Here is a 16,849-nt window from a genome sequence, read left to right on the forward strand (position 1 = left end):
TGTGGATTAGTGGTGCGAGCTACAGTCGGTCTTACAGACCAGGCCCACGTGTGAGTCGGTAGGTGTGGGCGTTAGTGGCCATGACACAAGACACTAGACGCACATCACGCCCTGGTGATGCCGCTGGCCGTTGCGGGACATGCTCAATCACACAGGCCTCGTCCACACGAGGACCAACTGCACAAACGACAGCCACTGTTTGTCACAATGTTTTATATCTGACATCTCACTCCGGCTGGTGCACTGACAGGAGGACTAGGTGATGCGTCTCGTAGCACTGTGAGGTGCCAGTTACCAGAACAGACTGCGGGTGGTCATGCGGACCTCGCCCACATGTGGGCCAACTATCTGGCAGCATGTGCGAGGCAATCCAGGACATCCCACGGCTGATGGAGATGCCCTTCCATCGTAGCCATGTTAACAGTGGCGCACCCTGGCTGCCCCTCCTTCCAGCTCACGTAGCTTCTCAGGTCAGACCATCAGCTGGAATCTCCTACAGAGAGTGAAGTTGCGCACCGCCAGGTAACGGTCCACACTCACAGATCCCCAAGGTACCTTCTCTCACGTCACCTGTCGCCAAAAGAGAGCGTGGCACGTGGTGGTCATTGTTCGATTCTCCCGGCAGGTGTAGCCCTGATCATCTGCATGTTGCAACATTGTCTACCGTGCCGACTGCCTGGCGGGTTACATCAAATGGTTCAAAAGGCTCTGAGCACTCTGGGACTTAACATCTGAGGTCATCAGCCCCTTAGAACCTAGAACTACTTAAACCTAACTAACCTAAGGACAGCACACACATCCATGACTAAGACAGGATACGAACCTGCGATCGTATCGGTCGGGCAGTTCCAGACTGAAGTGCCTAGAACCACTCGGCCTTAGCCTCATCCGGTGGCAGCCAGTTTCTCATCTGGCCTCCTTGTACTTTCATGAACAGTGCTTGTACAGACCTCACCAAAACCCAATTGGTACACTGTCCACACTTTTTTTACAAAGGCTTGTACGTGATTACAGTAGCAAAACACGTTCTCTCACAAAATATAAAATATTTACAATGATACTAAAAACACAAAGAAGATTAAAATATTTATTCATGGATTACTACCGTATATATAGATAAAACAAAATACAAAAGTAAGGCACGTAGCAACAAACATGAAAAATCACAAAATTTACTTTAACAGTAGACAGGGGTATCCCTCACTAATTACGTTATGTGTCAATTCCATGCTTAAGACTCTATTTAAAAACTACCGTCCAACAACTTTGATGCCCTAAACATTCAGGTATTCACAGTGGTAAACACAAACGAACACCAAATCTAACATGCAAAACTAAATGATTAAGCCCAACATGCAACAGTAAATCTAAAAACGTAGTCTTCCTACATGGTGGCGGTGTCTGTGAGATCTGTGAAAATTTTAAAGACATACACAGGTGTCCACAGTAACAAAACAAAGCGGCAACACGGAAAAGACAGTGAATACCGGCAGTACAATCTGCATGAAGGGAAATAAAATTTCGTTACTTACGTGTTCATCTGGACCAACATACGACAACCGAGTCTTGAAATGCCGTCTCCCCCGTCTCACCGAGACGGCAGTTTTCTCCGAATCTCTAGGTTTCTATGTTTGTGATTAAGTATTCCTGTAACCTCGAGTAAGAAGTGCGTAGCAAACTCTGAACCTCCACGAGGAAAGCTCGACAAACTACTACTCGTGTGTGGTTATACCAAGAGCCAAGAAACACAAAGAATAAAACTAAACTGTTGCTTCAGTGAGATGTATCTGATATGCATGAGAAATACGCAATCCAGTCCCTTGTCGCGACTTTGTTGTTGGGGTGCTTATCACTATTCCCCATTACTTTTGCACACACACACTTATTTAAGCGTGGAGGCGACTCAAACCTCTCACAACACACAAGTGTGACCCAACGCACAGCGGCGAGGGCGGACTCGGCGGCCTCCTTAGCATTTCAGGAATCCGAATTCAGCACATGCAACTCACACATGACTAAACACACTCGAAAAAACACCAAGAAAAACTGGAGCAACACTTAAGGACTTGCCCATATTCACTCGAAACTTATCAGGAGATAGGTACTACGCAACGAGTGCGTGCCCCACTCTCAGCCATAAGCATTCGTAAGAGTGATAAGCACTCTGCAACACCACCAGAGGCACAAGACCGCCGCAGGTTTCATACATGCCGGGTGACGATTACCCCACCTAGGACGCAAAGGCCGAAATCCGACATCACCCATGTAGCTGTCACGACCCCAGATAGAGAATGCATTCGCCCAAACACCGGTAAATACCACTTATAATTATGGTATTCACATTCCAGATCAGTTCTCCATGAGAAAAGCAGTCACGGAACAAAAAGCAAACAAAGAAAACCCTGCTTTAAGATAGATGTGACGCTGAAAAATGACAAATGTAAAATGCAGTAGTCAGACACACGTGTAATTACAACCTTGTTTTCAATGAACTAATATACACCTAATGTTGACACAATTACATTTACAAAACATAAAAAACATACCTTAGACTTCTACTACTAATGAGACGTGTTATATATGACAAAGACCCTTTTCTATGAAGTGCTTCACGTGACAAACGTGGTGAAGCCCGATCGACCTTTCCGTCTTCAATTCCGGGGCATTCTTGTGGGCGAATCGGCGCTCACGGAAAGGCTCATTATACTCTGTGAAGAACTTGTGGCACTGATGTTTCACCTTATTAGACAGTAGGAGGATTCTACAAAGACTTTATCTCCAATGTGTAACTGTCGCACTGGTGCAGGCTTGTCAGCCTGAATTTTCCTACTGCGTGCGGCTGCCTGAATTCTACAGAGCGCTTCCTCCACCAGTCTCCTGTGTTGTTCCCGCGCGCTTGCAGGGTAATCAACAATGGTTCTAATCAGCTCCTTTGTCTGCCGATTCCTCAGTACCGTCATGGGTGCCAGTTGTGTCACGCCGTGAAGCAGCTCATTGAGTATGTACTGAAAGTCAGTAGGAAAACACCCCACATCGTATGTTGCTTATTGCAATATATCCTGCAGAGATTACTCATGCCGCAGGATCGACTTGGATGGTGGGAAGAGATCTTTATCTACATCTACGTCTGCAACGATACTCTGCAAATCACATTTAAGTGCGTGGCAGAGGGTTTTTTCGAATCAAATTCACAATTCTCTACTATCCCACTCTCACGCGCAGAAAGAATAAACACCTATATCTTTCCGTACGAGCTCTGATTTCCCTTATTTTGTATTGGTGATCGTTCCTCCCTATGAAGGTCGGTGTCAATAAAATATTTTCGCATTATGAGGTGAAAGTTGGTAATCGGAATTTCGTGAGAAGGCTCAAATGGCTCAAATGGCTCTAAGAACTATGGGACTTAACATCTGTGGTCACCAGTCCCCTAGAACTTAGAACCACTTAAACCTAACTAACCTAAGGACATCACACACATCCATGCCCGAGGCAGGATTCGAACCTGCGACCGTAGCGGTCACGTGGTTCCAGACTGAAGTGCCTAGAACCGCACAGCCACACCGGCCGGCTTCGTGAGAAGATTCCATATCAACGAAAAACGCCTTTATTTTAATCATTTCCAGCCCAACTCCTGTATCATTTCAGTGACACTCACTCCTATACTTCCCGATAATACAAAACGTGCTGCCCGTCTTTGAACTTCTTCGATATTCTCCGTCGGTCCTATCTGGTAAGGATCCCACACCGCGCAGCAGTATTCTAAAAGAGAACGGACAAGCGTAGTGTAGGCAGTCTCCTTAGTATGTCTGTTACATTTTCTAAGTGTCCTGCCAATAAAACGCAGTCTTTGGTTAGCCTTCCCTACAACATTTTCTGTGTGTTCCTTCCAATTTAAGTTGTTCGTAATTGTAATACCAAGGTATTGGGTGAATTTACGGCTTTTAGATTAGACTGATTTATCATGTAACCGAAGTTGAACGAGTTCCTTTTAGCACTGATGCGGATGACCTCACACTGTTCGATATTTAGGGTCAACTGCCACTTTTCGCGCCATTCAGATATTTTTCTAAATCGTTTTGTAGTTTGTTTTGATCATCTGATGACTTTAGTAGTCGATAAACGACAGCGTCATCCGCAAACAACCGACGATGGCTGCTCACATTGTCTCCCAAATCGTTTATATAGATAAGGAACAGAAAAGGGCCTATAACACTACCTTGAGGAACGCCAGAAATCATTCCTGTTTTACTCGTTGACTTTCCGTCAATTACTACGAACTGTGACCTCTCTGACAGGAAATCACAAATCGAGTCACATAACTGAGACGATATTCCGTAAGCACGCAATTTCACTACGTGCCGCTTGTGTTTTACACTGTCAAAAGCCATCCGGAAATCCACAAAAACGGAATCGATCTGAAATCCCTTGTCAATAGCACTCAACACTTCATGTGAACAAAGAGCTAGTTGTGTTTCACAGGAACGATGTTTTCTAAACCCATGTTGACTGTGTGTCAATAGACCGTTTCCTTCGAGGTAATTGATAATGTTCGAACACAATATATGTTCTAAAATCCTGCTGCATATCGACGTTAAGGATATGGGCCTGTAATTTAGTGGATTACTCCTACTACCTTTCTTGAATGTTGGTGTGACCTGTGCAACTTTCCAGTATTTGGGTACGCATCTTCCGTCGAGCGAACGTTTGTACATGATTGTTAAGTATGGAGCTAATGCATCAGCATACTCCGAAAGGGACCCAATTGGTATACAGTCCGGACCTGAAGATTTGCTTTTATTAAGTGATTTAAGTTGCTTCACTACTCCGAGGACATTTACTTCTACGTTACTCATGTGGGCAGCTGTTCTCGATTCGAATTCTGGAATATTTACGTCTAAACACAGGTTCAGTTTTGTGTTTCTTCAACACCTCTTTCCGTCCCCCCACTTGATGCTCGATGTGCAGTTCAACTGAAAGTATGAGAGAAAATTGTGCCCCTAGACGCCGTGTAATGTTGTGCATTGAAAAAAAAAATCAACTTGCAGCAACGACGTATGAAACTGTCAGAGTGGAACGATCCCATTCACTATGGGCGCAACACGGAGTGGCAGTGGAACAAATGTGAATGAAGAAGTTACAGAGCCCATCACCGACCAGCAAGAGAACCGAATGGAAAGCAATAAAACTGATAGTACAAGTAAATAAACTCAGAAGGGTGTCATCAGCAAAAAAATGGCTCTGAGCACTATGGGACTTAACTACTGTGGTCATCAGACCCCTAGAACTTAGAACTACTTAAACCTAACTAACCTAAGGACATCACACACATCCATGCCCGAGGCAGGATTCGAACCTGCGACCGTAACAGTTGCGCAGTTCCGGACTGCGCGCCAAGAACCGCTAGACCACCGCGGCCGGCGTGTCATCAGCATCAGTAATGGTAAGCATTATCAGGAACACCATAATGTCCCTCTGGAAGTGGAAGAGTACTTGGATATGGCAGCAAGTGTTGGTAAAACTACCGCTTCTGAGCAGCGGAACGGAATGGAGAACGGCGTAACAGAAAAGCAAAGTGATCTGCTACTATTGTCACTGCCAACGTGCAGAATCTAAAACATCGGAATGCGCTTCTTGAAGTGGAACATGAACTAAGAGACAGCAGCAAGCAGTAGTGACTGCAAAGTATAGCCCACAAACAAGGAAACTAGCTAGTCTGAATACTCAGAAATCTCATGCAACGACGAATCTATGAGCGATGACGGCATACCAAAAGCTCTTCTATGCTGCAACAGTCTTATAAATATTCATTGCACAAGTACATACCATAAACAGTACCTTTCTCACAGCAGATATAGCAAGCAGCAGCCTCGGGAAACAAGGGAGAAGCAGGACAATTAAATCGCACCAATTTTTTGTTAAAGTCAAAGAGTTTCATGATCTGTAAGAAAAGACTTGGAAGCAAAATATTGTATCCCAGGTAGACGAAACACGAGACCCATCAGATGGTGTCTAACTCGACTGTCTGATAGACAGTTATAATACTCTGACGTAGAATGATATGGATGACGCTAAAATAGCTTCTTTTATGCACCGAGAGAAGTGGAACTCAAGTGAATGTGTGAAATACAGGTACTTTTCCTGTTTAATGTAACTTTTAAATAGTGAATGACAGTGTGAGTAATGAATAGTTTGTAAATTTTCGCATTTAATTTAAAAAGCCCTTACGTCATAGATTGATCTCTTGTTCGTATTTTGTTGAGTAGTGGTATAGAACCTAAGCATTCAACATTGTTTAAATTACTTGCAACTAATGACATGAACATTTAAAGAATAGGATACGCAATGAATAACTTTCCTTCATAAATATTTATTTCCTTAGTGGCCTAACATAAATTGCATGTGAGGCTCAAATGTTTGATCTTAGACCTTACTGTACATTGTTTGTTGCTAATTAATGGTATGCACATTTAAAGAGTAAGATATGTCATGAATAACCTTCCATAATAAGTATTTATTTCAAAAATGTCTCTGAGTTCTATGGGAGCTAACATATGAGGTCATCAGTCCTCACGTATTTATTTGCAGAGGCCAAATGTATATTGGGTACGGAACTCAAATGTTTTACCTTAGACCTTATGGTACATTGTTTGTGGTCTTGGTTCCACAAGAGTCATAAAGCTAAGCACGACCTGTGTTTCTATGGTTATTTATATGTTTGTAAACGTGATGAGTAGTAATAGCAGTATATCCTAAAATGTAAAATAATTAATTAATTAATTAGTTAAAAGCTCATCCAGAGGCTGCATTGACAGTGAGTCAGGATCAAGCACACAATTTAAATCTGTCAATAAGTCTCATAAGTTTATTGTGATTACTAAGAGCCATTTTCCCTATCCCTTGCACGAAAGCGATTTAACTGCTGAAGTAAGCAAACTGAAGCCATACATCTAATGGGCCTTATACCCAAGTCCTTTTAGACATTCAAGGAAACGTAGAGAGGTGGCAGAAGCCCCCTCTCATATTCCTGTCTTAGTCTGAGTAATTCGATCTTCCTCTCTAATTGCATGCGGTGAAAAGTCGCTATACCTTCACATGCGTACTTCCCATGCAGCGTCTCTCGTCACCTGGGTGGTCCGGCGACTGGCAGGCACTGCTGCTTTCGAAAGGGTTAAGCCGACAGGTGTGAGGGAGTCAAGTGAACGCTTTCCTGACGCCGACATTATCATAAGAGCGGCGTAGACAAGCCCGAAGGGGCCAGAAGGAGCAGCTGGGCGAGAGATTCCGTTACTTCGCAGAAACTTAGCGAAAACACTTTCTGGCGGGCTACCAGCGAGGTGTCGGAATGACTTATGTTCCCAGGCGGTCCTGGCGGGCAAATTCCCGCGTTTTTTGCAACATCGTAACTGTGATTGGCTTGCTCAGGGCATAGCTCCGTGATGTAGCAAAATCGGCACAGAAATTGGCACCAAGAATCTCCATTGGTGGAATCGTAGTGCTTTGGTAACAGAGTGTAATTTTCCGCCGGTTCTAGAGTTGCTGATTGGAACGTTTAACCACGGCCACTGTCGTGGGTGCAGGATTGGTCTGTGTTCAGTTTTATACAGGTGCTCTTGTGAGAGTCGGCTCTCGCTTTTCGGTTGGAGTAGGTTACAAGACTGAGCTCTCGCTGCTCTGGACAGTCTGCCTTCCGTTGGCTGTCTAATATACTTTCATTTAATTGTAACTCTTTGATGAAGTTGCTGAAGTTTCCACTTCAGCGTAACTTTCTGAGTACAGTTGGCAATTGACCGTTCTGCATACAAGCGGCCTATGTTGCCTGTATGAGCAGTTTTGGCTAAAGTTGACTGTATCGGAGTTACTGTGTGACTTCGCTTGTTAAAATCAATCACTGTACTATCAGTGGTTGTGTGGCGAGCCTTCTTCGTCTCCCTCAGAGGCGCATTTGTATTCCTAGGAAGTCGTTAGTCTGGAACAACCAGACCAGGATAATTTGTTTTGGGCTATACTCGCAACATTATCATCACCACAATGGGACGTCGAAGCAACCAGCCATTGCCTCCAGTACGCCAGATCGTGTCCTTACAGTTAAGAAGACAGCTTGGTAATGTGCGTCCGCAGCACCGGCAAAGCAGGCAATTTTGCTAGAAGATAATCAGAGCTCAGCAGAGCCCGCCTGTTTGTCTTTTCTAACTTTGTTCTGTCTTGGGTGTTCATTGTCCGAGTTCTCACTACTGTAGCAGTAATTAAAGTTGGGTTAGCTGTGTGTTTCTCTTAAGATTTGAGTTACAAGGAATTGGCTCCACATACCACTTCATCATAATTGTCACAATCTAGTTTAGGGACAACTTCACCTACACAGCATTTATTTGAGTATCCAATTTGAGTCAATTTGTTGTATTGTAAATGTTTCATGTGTTTTGTCTATTATTTTGAGTTAAGTCATAATAAATCATATTGTTATTTTGGACAGAACTTTCATTCTGTTAATCGGTAGAGCAACCCTTTCATTTCTCACTACGTTAATGAAACTTTCCTTTATTTAACTTATTTACCAAATTAAATTATTGCAGGTGCAAAACTCTTTTCTACTCCACTTGAAGGGTCGATTACAGTCAGTTCGCGTTTCTTTTTAATCCATGTGCAACAGCATAAGTCACAGTTAGAACTGGGGGGCTTAGAGCATCATTTATATATATGGAGATTCTAGAAGAATTTAGTGTTAAATACACTACTAGCCCCGGCACCTCGCATAAAATGGCGACCCTGCCAGGATCTTTCCTGTGAATCACTGATAAGCAAACAGTATTCTTAGTAAGAAAATTCAAATTTTTTTCTCAATTTTTTTTTAATTATTAATACCCAATTTCTTTTTCTTGTAGTTCCATGATTAGTTTTAAGTAGCAGCGCATGATTACTGTTTTTGTTTTCAATGTATATATTTGTTTGTTTGCTCATTGTTTTATGTGTTTCTTTGATGTGGTGTCCGTACCACATCACACTTTGTCAGGTTTGTGTGCAGTTTCAGTGCATGTATTTACTGCATTGGAATGGCGTTGTTGAAATTTTATGTCTATGTGGAAAAATATATGGAGTAGATTATTTTTGTTGTGCATTTTAGATAATATTTTTTTTCATGAATAATCACGAGAAGTAAGGCACGACTATTATCGAGCAAAGCTAAAACAAAAGGGGATAGCATAATGGATAAGGGGCAGTTTACTGACAGGGATAGGTTTTGAGATGAGATGTTTACCTTTTTTGCAGGACAGGACAACAGGGTCACTGATGAGAAAGGTGTTTTTTACTCGATCTTAGAGCAACGTCGCGGCCGTGATTATGATAGTGAGGTAGAGGATGAAACAGAGTCAGGCACACAGATCGAGACGGTAGCAGAAGTTTATAATGAAACGAACGAGAGCAGACAGGGGCCAGCTCAATCACGTCAGAGCTCTAGCGCCCAGGTGTCCAGAGTAAACCCAATACTGAGCTTCCTACGATCAATGAAAGAAGAATCTGACGAACAACGCAAGAAGGATAAGGAAGAAGACGAGAAACAACGTAAGAAGGAGTAGGAAAAAGCTGACGAACAGCGTAAGGAGGATACTGAGGCAATAATTTCGCATACAGGGGAAGTTCGTGGAGAATTACTAACAACAAAGAAAGAATGTGGAGATGTAAAACAAATGTCAATGGCTGCACAAAAAGTAGCAGGCCTGGCCAAAACGGCAGCAATAGGTGCAATGAAAGTCGCGGAAGCAACTTCTAAACTGGCAAGCGCTTGAGAGTACAACACAAGCCCACTCAAAATCCCTAGCGTTCTTAAAAACTCAAGGTAATATCGCGGTTACGAATACCACAAAACGAATAGAAGAAGTAGAGTGCCGGATAGCAAAACTAGAGCGAAACGGGCACACGAGCACTGCGCGTTCGGATACCAATGATGGAGTACACAGAATTGTGTCGGCGAGGAAAAGCCCGCCGTGCTATAGCCCAATGACCGAGTGCGGAACTAACAATGCACACGCAGATGCAGCGAGTAATAGCTCCAATAATTGTAGCCCACTTAAGAGAGTCAATTCTGAGTGCCACTTCCACTGTGATACAGAGGTAGCACATCACAGTTATCAGCAAGATAGAACAGGACACTCAGCAGACGTGCAAGTTTCGGAAACGAGTGACAACACCAGTGCGAGGATCAGACAGGATTTTGATCACAATCACTTCCTGTCGATACTAAAATTCCAGAAGTTCAAAGAAAATGGAGGGTCGATGCAGCCGAAGAGCTGGGTGATGCAGTTTACAAATTCATTACCGGCATCATGGCCAGCCCAGGCAAAATTACGAGTAGAATTCGTGTGTGGACGCATCGAAGGCCAAGCCGCGGAAAAGATGCGGGGTGTGGCAGTGACGTGTCGGACTTATCAGGAATTTGTTGACGCATTCCTGCGGACATACTAGTCAAAGGAAACGCAAGACAGGATTAAAGAGGAAATAATATTTTGTCCTGAACTGGAAGTGTACTGGCATAGGAGCGCAACCAAATTTCTTGATGATTTACTCATGAAGAATCAATTTTTAGATAGTCCATATAGCAACGGAGAAATCATTAAATTTTGCTTTTCCAAATTGCCAGTTAGGTACCATCAGACACTTGTCAGAAAGTGTGGATCTGACATAGAAGCATTCAAAAGTCTATTGCGCAAACTCGAAGTAGTCTTTGATAAACAAGACGCAAAGGACAGGAATAAGGCACAAAATAACAAATAGCACGGGCCAGCAAGGGAAGACGACAACTGATCGCATAATCGCACTGGTCAGTTAGGAAACCAGGGTTACGGAAATCAAAGTTACGCTATTCAAGGTTATGGAAACCAGAGACACAGAAACCAGAACGTCAGGGAACAGGGGCAATCTAGACAAGGAATCTGGGACAGGAAGAATGACGAACGGCAAAGCGACCGTAATTGGAGAGAACGAAACCAAGGACAACAGGAGAACCAGGAGATTGAAATTTGACCTGCAAATCCTAATGCACGTCAGAGGAGGGGGAGTCTGACAAGGGATTGGTGCTAGTCCATAGGACTCCACCACATCTCTCACACTAAGAAGTTCGTGGAATAATAATAGTTTAAGTGGTGTAGATAGTAGAATAGGCAGATATATGAACATTTCTTCGGGGAACAATAATCGTTGCATTAATAGATTAAGATTGTTAAAGCATTATTACGCTGCGTTTTCTCGCATAAGAATTTACTGCTGCTAGTCTTTTTTCTGGTTTATGTTCGCAACTTCCAATGTCGATGGAGTAGGAGGCACTACCATTTCATGAGCAATGGTTTTGACCTTTCCTGTCTGGTGTCCATGTTGAGGGATAATGATGAGTGAAGAGATGTCGCACAAACGGGCGCATACAAGAAAGTGCTCCTAGAAGCGTTCTGGGATGTCGTGATACGCTCCATAGCGACCACATCCTGTTAGTGAGACGTTCATACCAATGCTTGAAGGCACGCGTCAGTGCGCTGCAAGATTGTGGTATATTGCGTGATTTCGAGGATGAATATGGGCAGTATAGTATTTGCAGAGATGCGCCAGCACCGTTGTCTTGCAAGTCGGGGTGAACCTGTGAGCGTTTGACTCCAATGGTGCCCTAGACGGTAGAAATGGGGGCATAAAGCCTACCATGCCAATGTGCTGGTTCGGGATTTAGCGTGCTGCTCGTGACTGTCACAGATGGATAACCAAGGAATTATACTTGGAGATTCGTGACTTACTGTGTAGATGGTGTGTGGTGCGCGACGCAATCCTCAACGGGAACCAGTCCTGGCTTGGTCATACTACATTGTCTCTGGAAAAAGAGTGCTTTGATCGCGAAAACCGCATCACATAGAAAAAAAGAAGTTACAACTATAAATTTATTGTCTTGTACAACCATGGCTAACCCAGTCTCTCGAGTTTCAGTGAGGCGTAGTGAGAACTCGGAGGCCATGTCGTACGGCGCGCACATCACTGTCGTCAATAGCGGCGAGCAGCGAGGCATCTCAGCGTAACAGGAATTATGTAAGAGTGTTGTATATATAAAAAGAGAGAGAGAGATAGAGAGAGAAAGAGAGAGAGAGTATCATATACTATGATAAGTTAAACTTTAGGATTTAACAATAACTAGATCCTTGATATTGTGGGGCTTTTCTACCACAAGAGTTTGGCGCGCGCATGTTGGGATGCTATTTTTCAGGGCACCAAACCACAGTCCCGAGATGGAGGGACGACGGGCGAGCGAAAGTAGAATAGTGGTATGTCCTTTATAGCACAGTAAAATTTCAACCTGCATAATAACATAATTTATTCAAAAGACATAGAATGTAGATCGTTGGCAAAAGGTAGTTAATTCTCGAGCATGTCTACTGTCGATCTATATAAGTAATATTAATAATAGTGCGGGCCCGCACATTTAGTTGTTCATCCAATATAGCGTCACACACCATGTACAGTCGTGAGATCGGTCTCTACACAAATATCAAGATAGATTATCTCCACGTCTAGATTAGATATACCTAGATTTTGTTATAACGATAGCCCTAGAGTGATAACTATAAAATTAAACTAAGAGTGTCTGAAATGACAGACCATCAATGTATCGTTATGTAAATTTATTATTGCATAGAAGGTCATGGGAAAAAGTTAGGCATAAGACTTCTGTCAGAACTGTGCAGATGACGGGAATCGTGGCAATGCAGAGGCCAGCCGGAGCAAAAACAAGAGGTCATCTGCTATCTGCTAGAAGGGGGGCGTCAGCGCGCCATCTGATGGGAAGGGCGCGGGAGCGTCCAGTCCTACAAGCTTACAATCACCGGGCCGTATACCTGAGGGATTAGGCGGCGGACAGCCCTCGCCAGGCCACAAGCGAAAGTGTGGCTGGCCATTGACACTGACACGCAACCAGCACGCAACAGCCAGCTAGCTCTCCGGACGCAGCAGCCATTTGGAGGGATTCCCTGCGGCAGATCATGTTGTCGTGATTACACGAACAAGATCACATAAGGTGTCAGAACCTGCGCCTCATGTGCCTCAGGACAGAAAGGGACGCTATATAATCACCTGTATGAGTTTTTACAACTCACTAGGATTGGCTGATCTGCATACACAAAGCAGTATCGTGCCGCAAACTCTAACAAATGAATTGTCTCATTTCTAACTTCTCCTGTCACCTAGAGAGCAGTTGTAGCAATCGTCCCTGCTAGTTTGATCCTGTCTGGATGACCTCACACACTTGTCGAGTCACTCCACGTGCCATCGTCCCTGGTCGAACTGCAATACTGGGAAACGTAAAGTACTGTCCAGAGAGAGAAGAGACCTGGACTAGTGATGTATCCCAACTATTAGACCTCAGAGACAATTATTCGACGTGAGGAGAGCCTATCACTATGTCTTCCTACTGTACTACCGTGATCATATGCGTCGGTCTTGCTGCAATCTCAACAGCATTATCATATGCGTGGGTCTTGCTGCAATCTCAACAGCGTACTGCAGATGCTCCAGAACACCCTATTGCTGTTGCAACAATGTAGCAATAACACCCAACGTTTAGCCCTATGTGATGTCAGTACTGAGGCCCCATCCCAAAAGCCCCCCTCCAAGACATGGAACCACGTGCATCAATGCATATGACTCAACATACCAACCCCCTCAAACAAACTAACGAATTTGTGAAGTGCTTCGAATATTTCTAACAATGTGATTTAGTGCCTCATTCTCAGCACAGTCGTGAACATTGTGCAATGTGCAAGCACAACTTGACATCCCATGAACATTGTTTTATTTTCTTAAATTTCTTTCTCTAGTGTTGTTTTTGTAATGTATACTATACCTTGTATGTGTTTGTGAATTTGCACTGTAATTCTTATGTAAGTGATAGAGCAGGGCGCACAAATTACAATTTACTGTATTGTTCTCCACACCATGTTTTTCTTATATTCTGTATTTTTTCGGTTGTGTGTATGCAAACAGTGTGCCTGAAGTCCCCATAAATGAAGCAGATACCACCACTGTATTGTGAATGGACCATCAGTTCATTGTGTATGCAAACAGTGTGCCTGAAGTCCCCATAAATGAAGCAGATACCACCACTGTATTGTGAATGGACCATCAGTTCAGGGAACATTTTGTAAAAGTTATTCTTGCTACAGGGAGACAGAATGAATCGGAGGTTGTAATTAGATTCTGAATGCTCACAAAGCGATTGTTAACTTAAATATTATCACGTTTGATTGCGTTCAGGTTAGTTTAATGATTGAAATTGTTGTAACATCTTGGGCATTTCATTGTGGAGCACTCCAGCTCTGATTGTAAAGAATAAATTGCTCCATATTTGGCTCACATGCCCGAGCCATATTTAGAGCATGAATGTCTGTGTAAATCAGTGTTTGGAAGGGGCTCCCTGGGTATAGATGAGTGATGTGGGTGTTAGAGTTCCATATTAAGAAGGCGAAGTTGGCTACATAATATATAATCCGCCCTCTATGGGCTGCATTATTTAGTTGCAGTGATTTTTTTATAGAGTGCAGCATGTGGAGTCAGTTTGCAAGATTGTTCTACTCACTACCTTGCTCCTAAGTAAGCCAACCGCTCACCAATTACAATCTAAAATGGCGTAGGGGCTATGAGAGGTGGCAGAAGCCCCCTCTCATATTTCTATCTTAGTCTGAGTAATTCGATCTTCCTCTCTAATTCCATGCTGTGAAAAGTCACTATTCCTTCACACGCGGACTTCCCATGCAGCGTCTCTCGTCTCCTGGGTGGTCCGGTGACAGGTGGGCATTGCTGATCGTGAAAGGGTTAAGCCGACGGATGTGAGGGAGTTGAGTGAATGCTTTCCAGACGCCGGCATAGTCATAAGAGCGGCGGAGACACGCCCACAGGGGCCGGAAGGAGCAGTCGGGCTAGAGATTCCGTTACTTCGCAGAAACTTTGGGAATATACTTTCTGGCGGGCTACCAGCTAGGCGTGGCAATGACTTGTGTTCCCAGGCAGTCCTGGCGGGCAAATTCCCGCGTTTTCTGCAAAATCGTAACTGTGATTGGCTTGCTCAGGGCATAGCTCCGTGATGTAGCAAAATCGGCACAGAAATTGGCGCCAAGAATCTCCATTGGTGGAATCGTAGTGCTTTGGTAATAGAGTGTAATTTTCCGCCGGTTTTAGAGTTGCTGATTGGAACGTTTAACCACGGCCACCGTCGTGGATGCAGGATTGGTCTGTGTTCAGTTTTATATGGGTGCTCTTGTGAGAGTCGGCTCTCGCTTTTCGGTTGGAGTAGGTTACAAGACTGAGCTCTCGCTGCTCTTGACAGTCTGCCTTCCGTTGGCTGTCTAATATACTTTCATTTAATTGTAACTCTTTGATGAAGTTGCTGAAGTTTCCACTTCAGCGTAACTTTCTGAGTACAGTTGGCAATTGACTGCTCTGCATTCAAGCGGCCTATGTTTCCTGTCTTGAGCAGTTTTGGCTAAAGTTGACTGTATCGGAGTTACTGTGTGACTTCGCTTGTTAAAATCAATCACTGTAACATCAGTGATTGTGTGGCGAGCCTTCTTCGTCTCCTTCAGAGGCGCATTTGTACTGCTAGGAAGTCTTTAGTCTGGAACAACCAGACCAGGATAATTTGTTTTAGGCTATACTCGCGACGTTATCATCACCACAATGGGACGTCGAAGCAACCAGCCATTGCCTGTGGTACGCCAGATCGTGTCCTTGCAGTTAAGAAGACAGCTTGGTAATGTACGTCCGCAGCACCGGCAAAGCAGGCAATTTTGCTAGAAGAACATCAGAGCTCAACAGAGTGCGCCTGTTCGTCTTTTCTAACTTTGTTCTGACTTGGGTGTTCATTGTCCGAGTTCTCACTACTGTAGCAGTAATTAATGTTGGGTTGGCTGTGTGTTTCTCTTAAGATTTGAGTTGCAAGGAATTGGCTCCACATACCACTTCATCATAAATTTCACAATCTAGTTTAGGGACAACTTCACCTACACAGCATTTATTTGAGTATCCAATTTGAGCCAATTTGATATATTGTAAATGTTTCCTGTGTTTTGTTTATTATTTTGAGTTTATTCATAATAAATCATATTGTTATTTTGGACAGAACTTTCATTCTGTTAATCGGTAGAGCAACCCTTTCATTTCCCACTACGTTAATGAAACTTTCCTTTATATAACTTATTTATCAAATTAAATTATTGCAGGTGCCAAACTCTTTTCTACTCCACTTGAAGGGTCGATTACAGTCAGTTCGCGTTTCTTTTTAATCTATGTGCAACAGCAAAAGTCAGAGTTAGAATACGGGGTCTTAGAGCATCATTTATATATATATGAAGATTCTAGAAGAATTTAGTGTTAAATACACTACTAGCCTCGGCACCTCGCAATGTTATTCTGAGTACTGTTCTGTTATAAATAGGTTCAACACACGCCCAGACAAAGTCAATACCATAAAACAACGTCGTAACGTGCTGGGATCCTGCAGTACTAAAGACATTTACTTTCACAACAACAGATGAAAACTGATGAAGGGAAACTTAGACAGAAATGCGATAATGATTTCAGTTTCAGTTTAAGAAGTCCTACAGAGCCTTCAGTTCTCAAACAGTGGTACTTGCCAATGATCTTACTACCAGTCTTTGCTTTGTTATACTTATTGAGCAATGCTGTGGAAGTTCGGCCTTCCCTCAGTGAGGAATTACAACCTTGTTTACTGGATGTACATCCAATAAAATATTGATGTGGCCACTCATTTTATCTTCAATAAGCTGTGAATTACTGTAGCGATTTTGTTAGCTGCCCGAAAATCTCTATTTTC

The sequence above is a fragment of the Schistocerca americana genome, chromosome 7, assembly GCF_021461395.2.
Source record: "Schistocerca americana isolate TAMUIC-IGC-003095 chromosome 7, iqSchAmer2.1, whole genome shotgun sequence".
In the NCBI taxonomy this organism is placed as follows: domain Eukaryota; kingdom Metazoa; phylum Arthropoda; class Insecta; order Orthoptera; family Acrididae; genus Schistocerca; species Schistocerca americana.